This window comes from Vigna unguiculata, chromosome 9 (genome assembly GCF_004118075.2).
Source record: "Vigna unguiculata cultivar IT97K-499-35 chromosome 9, ASM411807v1, whole genome shotgun sequence".
Lineage (NCBI taxonomy): Eukaryota > Viridiplantae > Streptophyta > Magnoliopsida > Fabales > Fabaceae > Vigna > Vigna unguiculata.
The window spans coordinates 1,781,156-1,790,284 of record NC_040287.1 but is presented as its reverse complement, the minus strand read 5'-3'; the positions used below and the strand labels follow the sequence as shown (position 1 = coordinate 1,790,284).

Below are 9,129 nucleotides of genomic sequence, written 5' to 3'. Positions count from 1 at the left end.
TATAATTGTGTCAATTTTGTATGATTCTAGTTCGTTGTTATTTTTCTTTTAATTTTAATAGAAATGATACCAAGTTCTCACGACTTATTCTGTCTCATCAAGCTCGACTTTAAAATTATAACATTTTAATAAATTTGAAGTCAAAATTGCATCAATCTGGTGCTTTTCCCCTCATAAGTTTGTATCTGTGAGAATTTATCTTAGTAGACAAAATGATATATGAAATATTTATATATATTATTGAAGAGGAAAAGAACATTGTGGGAGGAGTTTATATCGGGCAAGAAACGAGGTGCTGAATTTTATTGCAGTGTCGCTATGAAATTGAAGTGTAAATATACCAACAATTTAATCTTTTCTTTCAGTTCATATTCATTCACAAGCCCGCGCGTTATGATTTCCATAACTATTTCTTCAAACGCTTTAAGTGCCCTTTCGTCTTTCTGAAATTCAGTGCAAAAATCTGTTAAAGTCTCGAACAATTTATCTTACAACGTTTACTCATCATATTGCTTTATTAAAATCAAATGATTTGTCTGATGTTAAAGAGATTAAAACAAAGTTATGTTTTGTAAAAAATATTGAATAACGAAGCAAATGGTCACTAAAACCCATTTTTTTTAGTGAGTTAAAATACAGGAGTCGTTCGTCCTCTATTTTCTAAACAATAGAGAATGTTTTCTTCTTCTTTTTTTAATTCATGTATGTATGAGAACATCAGAAATTTCACCTCAATTAAAATTATCAAGACTTAAACTCAGGAATACAAATTTTCAAAGTTGGAAAACTCTGTTTCGTGTGATTATGAAAATCCAGTTCTGCAAAAGAGCCTCAATTTACTGTGAGTTACAAAGGACATGCCTATGTGCAATATGAGTTGTGTATATAAATGAAGTAGATTAGAGTCCCAACAAGAATCACATTCAAAACAACACAGAACAGAATTTGTATTCATAGTGTTCATTAAGAATGAGTTCAAAAACTGATCGCTATGCCAACAGGTGAGAGTTACATAGATGAGTTCATGATCTTCAGTTTTTGTTTTCATTAAATATTCATAATTTCAACTTACTGAGGAGAATAAAAAAATATTTTAATTAAAGCCCATATTTAGCTTCTTTATAATAATAGTAAGAAATAGTGATATATACAGTTTTATATTAATATTACATATCTCCTATATGTGTTCTCATTTCCACTTTGTTATCCAATCTTAGGAGTAACTAACAGAAAGTTCCATATTTGAATAATACCACAAAAGACTTAATAGGAATCAAAAAAATTGTTGTTATTAAATTTTCATAATTTTAGTTAGCTCTGTGTTTTTCCTTCAAACTTTGACACTATTCTGGAAATGATACAAGGGAGTATGAAAGCCCAGGCAAATATTTGAGTAATGGAAAATCTTCGAACCAAAAGGGTTCTAGCAAAGGCACAGAGAAATCACATGAATCCACTGGAGATCATTTGAGCGAAAAGAAACGCTCTGAAGGAAAAAAAGGTTCTAGAAGCAATGGTCGAAATTAAACAATAATCACAAACAGGTAACATTTCACCATTTTTTCTTAATTTCTATGTAGCACCTCTTCCTTTGCATTTACATCACTTATATTTTATCCTTTTTAATTGTTTTTGCAGGTTTACTCGCAACTACTTAAGTGGAAGGAAAATATATATGCAGCAACAAATTCTACTATTACTGTAACATCCAACTTTGTTGTTTCCAACTTGTTTAGAGTCTATAGTTTGCAGTCTAAATTGAACAAAACAATAAGTCTATATTATTCTTGTTAATAAGTTATTATAATTTGGGATTCACATGTACGTTTATTTTTTATTTCTTTTCTCAAAGTATTGGTTTACCAACAAAGTAGCATGTTATAATCAAATTCAAGTTAAGGAGATGTGGGATAATTCAGTTTTGTTCTTAATGGGAACAACATAATTTCATTGGCAAGTACTAGAAAGTGATTTCAAAGAAGAAATGAGAAGAAGAGTTAAGAGGAAACATATATCTCATGGGAGAATTATTCCCCAGCTAATTACACTAATTTTGATGATTAAATTATAGTAATTAATTAGTGCCAGTTAATTGTGAAATTAATTTAATTCACATGCAAAATTTACATCTAATAAGTTTAGTTATGTAAGAAAATTTCGGAGGAATAAGTAGGTGAAGAAGCTAGGAATTGCATTTGATATGAAAAATGGTGTGAAAGCAAACAGCGCGCAAACCGACATGTGATTTAAGTGGTTTGACAATTGAAAAATAGGTGGAAGCTTGCCACGTTTGCAATGAAACCGCGGAAAGAAGCTTGCAGTTGCAGCCGAAGCAACTATGAGTTCATTCTCATCAATACAAACCTATAAATATGTCCATATAATTCATCAAAATTCAATAAACAAAACCAAACATTGTTTCTTAAAACAACTTCAAGAGTTCATTTTTAAGGTTCTACACGTTGTTCGAAGGTTGAAGCATCTACGTAAGGCAGCATGAGTACTAAGAGCATGATTCAAAGTCATCTTGTGTATTACACACGACCTCCTCCTCCGACCAATAACCCCAAACCTACGTCCTCAGGAACTCCATTGCCAACTATTCAGAAAGTGTTTTCAAACAAAAATGCGAAGAAGAATTGAGAGGGAACACCACATGGGAGACTTTTATTTCCTAGTTTACCCTAATTTATTTGTTTGTTTATTTATTGTGTAAATGCTTCTAAAATCTATGCCTTCATTTCCATTTTTTCTTGCTGTATAAAGACATGATTATTCTTGTTCTTAGTACAAAATGTAACAAAATTCTTTATCGAAGGAATAAATATAAGATTCTGGATTGAATATATGTCCGAGCAATAACACCAAAAGCATTAGGTTATTGAGTTATGAAGAATTGATGGTGCATGGTGTTTCGAAGCAAATGATGGTGATCCACTGTAACATTTGCGTTTGAAAAAACAGCTTGGTCGGTTATTAAGGTAGCTTAGGGAAGAAGAAAGTTAAGGTTTTTGGGACAGCCAACTTGCATGTTGAATGAAGAAGCAGTCAAAGATTTGAAACGAGGCGTTGAGTTGTATTTTCCCTCCATTTTCTCAGAACGTAACAACGTTAATAAATATATTATAATTAATTTCATCCGCGCTTATCACACGCCTTTCCTCAGAACAACGGAGTCAAAAAAAAAAAAGGCCTTCATTTGTGAAATATTTATTTATTTATTTTTATCAGCAACTATTTATATTATTAGTATGAAATGTTTGTGGACTTTTCTATGACTAATATTTGCATAGGGAGTTTAACTAATTATCTTCAGTAAAGTCTTCCTATTTAATCATGAAGTTTTCACTCGCACAAATGAGGTAAAGAGAGCTTTAAAAGAATACAAGTATACAAATACATACCAAACAAAGAAAATAGGGATATTATAAATTTAGCAGTAGTTCTTTTAAAAAAAATCAATTTACTTTAAATTATTAATTTTAAAACTATTTTCAATGACTTCAATTCGTATTTACATTTAATATGGATGTAAAAACTTCGCATTTCATAATTTTTTTTTATTGGCAAATAAATGATATATTAATAATAAAGTACTTGGGGTGCTTTAACCATTTTACACAGAAAATAACTAGTTCAATCAATTACAAAATCAACAAGTATATCATATAATTTTAGCTACCAAGAACATTTCCATCTTCCTGTATATTTTCACAAAGGATTATGAATACTATCCGGTACATATAGGTAAAGTGAGTACACGAGGGTATTCTTTTACTCATTTATGTTATACTCAGCCCTTAAGCACAAAATAACGACTTGTCATAAGTTACCACCACTCCTCTTACATATTGAAATGCAAGTGAAGAAAGTGGTTCCAATGAATTTCCAGGTAGCCCTCTTCCTGCAACTACTCTACAAAGAGCTCATCCAACCATAGAATATAATGATTAATCCATATAGAGACTGAAGCCTACATCTGCAAGAAAAACAACCAAACACTCTAGACCGTAAAGTCTAGGCTATAACTTAGAAAACTATATACAAGTAGCCAATTATTGCCCCTAGCTCATTAAAGCAAAAAGGATAAAGAGTTTCTAAGCTATGGACCTTAAACACAGACTGGGACATAGGCACCAATCAGAAAATGAAAAATTTACATTTTTCATTTTATTTTTCAACCATGCCCATACCTTTACTTGGGCCAAACAAAGATCTCTTCAGGATGAGGTACACCATTCTTAAAAATAATATTGTTCCTATGATTCCATAATGTCCATACTATAGCAATCCACACCCCTTTCCATAACATATTACCTTTGAGGTCTATCTCTGTCACACTCACACAGTTTATTAGACGTATGACATGGTTTTAGATGCTAAAGAAATAGAGATAGTTTAGAATTTGTTTATAATGATTAAAATAACCAAGAAAATTTTATAAGAATTAAATTTAATAAATCATATTTACATGAATTAATAAAAATACCGTTATTTATAGAAAATTTATCATAATAGGAATGAAATTGTAAAAAGGTTAAAATACTTTTTTTGTCCCAATTTTCGTCAAGTTTTTTCAAATAAGTCCTAATTTTGGTTTTGTGTTCAAATAGGTCCCAATTTTCGTCAATTTTGTTCAATTGGGTAATTTTTTGCTAACACCGTTTAAATCATTAACGGCCATGAACAGTGACTGTCACGTGTCACTTCGTGGTTTTTTTGAATTTTTTTTATTTTTATTTTTTTTAATTTTTTTTAATTTTTTTTAATTGTTTTTAATTTTTTTTAATTTTTTTAAATGTACACGTGTCAACCCAGGAGTGTGTCATGTGTCACTTCGTGGTTTTTTAAAAAAAAATTTGAATTTTTTTAAATTTTTTAAAATTTTTTTAAATGTCCATGTGTCAACCCAGTAGCGTGCCACGTGTCAAAGTCAATGTTCTAAATTCAATTTGATCCCTATATTTGTTATTTTTGTTCAATTAGGTCCCAATTTTTGCTAACATTAACCAATTTGGTCCCTCTCCAAATTAAAACCAAATTTAATTTTTGTATTAAAATTCACATTTCTTATTAAATATATTTAGATAATATATTAAAATTCACATCATTATAACTTTGAGATAAAAATTAAATTTGGTCACATCTTCGATACGGACCAAATTAGTTAATGTTAATGATGATAAAAACAATTCATTGCAATTACATTAAATTTCTATATTATAGTAAATAAAATTTATTTATACAATTATAATAAAAAAATTACAGTATGATAATGACTTAGAAAATAAAAAATAATTATATAAAATATATCAAAATAATATTCTATACTATAAAAATAAACAACAAATAAAAATGTTAAAAAGTTATCAAATGTATGTCTTAAAAATAAGTTGAGAGACTATTGAATGAAATCGCACAAAGGAAAATAAATATATAATAAAAGGTACAATAATATGAAAAATACCTTAGAGATCTATGAAAACTTTTAAAATATCAACATAGTCAATAGTTAAGAAATAACAAAAATTATTTTAGTGAAATAAAAAAGTTCTTCAAATTAAACAAAAATTTTTTATATACAACAACTAAATACTAACAGAAATTTTAAATGTGAATTTTAAAATTTTTATTATTGATGTATATTTAAATTAGTAATCGATATGTTGTCAGAAAAATTTATTGTTAAATTAAAATTTTATTACCGATAAATATTTTTATTGGTAATAGATATATTGATAATATTTGTGGATGATTTAAAATGTTTATTATTGATGGAAATTTTTGGCGATAATAAATCTGTTAGAAAGATTTATTGTAATTGAATGTTCTAATAATTTGTCAATAAATTTCGTTTGATAAAATGGGTATTAAAATTTCTGTCTTTATGCTTTGATAATTTTAGATAAAAATTTTCAGTGACATGGGCACCAAAGTTTTCTTCCTTAAACAATGATCATTTCATAGTAAAAATTATCAGTAAATTTTGTTAACAAAATCTACCGATAATTGATTTTTTAAAATATGTTAGAAAAAATGGGTGTCAAATTGCAATAATTACCAGGAAATAATTACCGGTGACAATATTGATTTACTTATGAATTTTGGTTGTGATAGACAAAATAATTATGGATAAATTTTTGATTGCCAGTTATATCGATAATTTATTATTATCCATTAGTCGATAGAATTTATCAACAAAGATTTAATCAACGAATTTTTTTGTTGCCGTATTTTCTTCAAAAGTTTTGCTTTGACGAAAGAATTCCATTATTGCTGACAAATTTTTCTTCTTGTTGGTAATTCTACTTTCTCTTGCCGTGAATTTTTCATTTGATAGTTACGAAATTTTTTTTCCTAACTTTGGCTAATTTGTAAAGATTAAGTTGAATAAAATTTGATATAATCTGGTTATAGTTCAATTTTCTTTTCGCCAATATACATTTTATAAACTATATATGTTGTTCAGTAGTATGATGAATAAGGTTTAACCATCTATTTATCAAATTGTTTGCAGTGTTTTGGGTTTCATCTTGCATCAGTTTTACCTGACTTCTTCTTACAGCTCTCATTTCCCGCATTTCTATTGATTTACTCGCTGTTTTGTTACCCAAAAATATTGCTCAATATGATACAATCTTGTTCGTTTACGGATAATTTTCATAGGTTATTTTTGTTCTCAGCTTTTGTTCCTTCTCAACCTAACGTTAAATTAAATTACCATTTAACACATTAAATTAGAGAGGTGTGTGAAAATGTAAAAGAAACAATGACTTGTATAGTTTTTTCAACTCTGACTTTTCAAAACAAAAACAGAGAGTAATGAGCTGGAACCTGCACGCATTAACCTCTCTCTGCCACGTAGCAACGAAGCCGTGGAAATAAGCTTGCAGCTGAAGCTACACACCATTCATCATTTCAATTGCACAGCAGATTCCTTATTCTCACATAAACCTATAAATACGTAATATAACATTTCTTTTCATCAAACATCAACTTCATCAATATACGTTCAAACATCATGAGTTCTAAAAACATGATTCAAAGTGCTCTTTGCCACACCACAAGACCTGCTCCTCGTACCAATGACACCACTTCTTCGTCCTCAAGAACTTCATCTGCAGCAACTATTCAGAAAGTGTTTTCAAGAAAGTATGAGAAGAAGAAATAAGAGCAATCATCTCCATCCGAGACTTCTTCTCTCCCTCGGAGATGGAGATTTCATTGCCTTGTTCTTCTTCTAAACATTTCATTTATTATTTCATTACACATTTATTCTTTATGTATTCACTTTGATCCTTTGTATTCTACACATATTATTTTCATTAATTCAATGTTGTAATAGTATCGACATGTTTTTTCCCATTTCTCTTCTTCCTCCACCGTTGCACCAGTCAACCACCACCCTCTTCCTCTTTTCTCTCCCTTGCCTTCCTCCTCCGCCCCTTTCCACCGCCTCCACCACCTCACGTCACTCTTTCTCTTTCCCTCACCTTCTTCTCAATTTCGATCTAAAGAACTCAACTTGCTATTTCAAATATTTCAAACATTTCACACGCAGCCCATAACACAATTTTACGAAAAATGAGGTTTGGAAAAAACGATAACACTTGTCCATGAATATAGTAATGAAATAAGCAGTGAGTTTCGGAGCAAAACATGACGATTTACGAAAACATTTGTGTGTGAAAACGAACTCTGTGGGAGGGTGGTTATGGTGCATGGCTTGTGCCACAAGTACAGAAACCGTCAACGGTGTGAGTCTGTGCTATGCTACCTCCATGTATCTTCACACAACGTATATATTGTATATTATAAATAAAGTGACGATCCGCGATTCTCACACGCCTTACTCAAACGGCGTCGTTAAGACATATACTATTTTCGTTGCCAATTTTTAAGTTTACCAGACGCCGTTGATGTACTACTATAATAACATTGTTTAACGTAATGGCGATTTTGAAAATTACTCGTAAAGGAAAGAAAATAGTGATAATTATAGTTCTAATTCCTTTGAATTTTGTATTCACTTTTTACTCGTACGTGTTCTTTTAGATTAAGGCGATGAGGACTATGTGATAATAGATTTAAGATAGATTAAATAAGTATGTTAAATACCGATATAATAAAAGATTTTAAGACTTTAATTAAGTGAATAATCTTTGAATATACATGATAAAAGTCATGTAATTAAGAAGACAAATTTAGTGACAGCAGATAATAGAGGATTTTCTAAACTAAACAACAAAATGAATAAACGAGTTTAAGAGACCAACAACATAAAAGAATCCAACCCACTGAAACAAAAGCATTTTGAATGCTCTGACACGTCCAACTCTATCCTTTCTAGTTAGAACAACTTGCAAATAAATAATGAATATAATGACTAGCTTTTAATTCATACATTATACAAATATTTTTAAATTATTTTTCGTATTTTCTTTTCCGACGTAGTAATTTGCAGCTACAAACAACTAATTACTTTGAATCCAATAAAACACGCTTCCTCTTCTCTCTTCCCTTTTCTCTCACATGATATTTAAAGCTACGTAGCTTTTACCATGGTTGTGTGTTGATATTTTTTTATTTCGAAAGTTTAATCATTTTTCACATTTTTATGTTTTGTTTATAATTCATGTCATTTAAATGTATGATATTACAATAGATTATCCTCTATACCTTTACAAATCATATAAGCGAATATGATGTGAATTGTAATATAAGATGATGCGTACGGTCATATACCTAGAATCAAGGACGAATCTTTGAAGGGAAGAGAGGGTATGGTCTTCCCAATTTTTTTTTTAATTTTTAAAATTATATGTATATATATTAAAAAAATTTAATCAATTTTTTAAATTATACGTAATGTATATCGAGAATTGATGAAAATTAAATTAGGTATCTTTTTATGTTATTTACAGAGCACAATTTCTAATCTTAATAAATAACAAAACGTAAAATCAAATACGATAAAGAATAAAAATATTTATTAAGATATTTTTGTTTCATTCTCTTTTGAACTTCTTACAAATTGTATTCATCTTTTACTGTCATATGTTTTCCTTTTTTTTCTAAATAAAAGATATGACAGTTAGTCACAAACCAATTCATTTTGCTCTCATTTTT

General features: G+C 29.2%; 1 long non-coding RNA gene across 1 annotated transcript; it reads left to right on the top strand.

The window, feature by feature from the left end:
• Nucleotides 1-981: 981 nt before the first annotated feature.
• On the top strand, nt 982-1,845 carry LOC114195847. Its single transcript, XR_003606586.1, has 3 exons — nt 982-1,001; nt 1,365-1,544; nt 1,639-1,845. It is a non-coding gene; the product is annotated as an uncharacterized LOC114195847 (long non-coding RNA).
• Nucleotides 1,846-9,129: the final 7,284 nt, after the last annotated feature.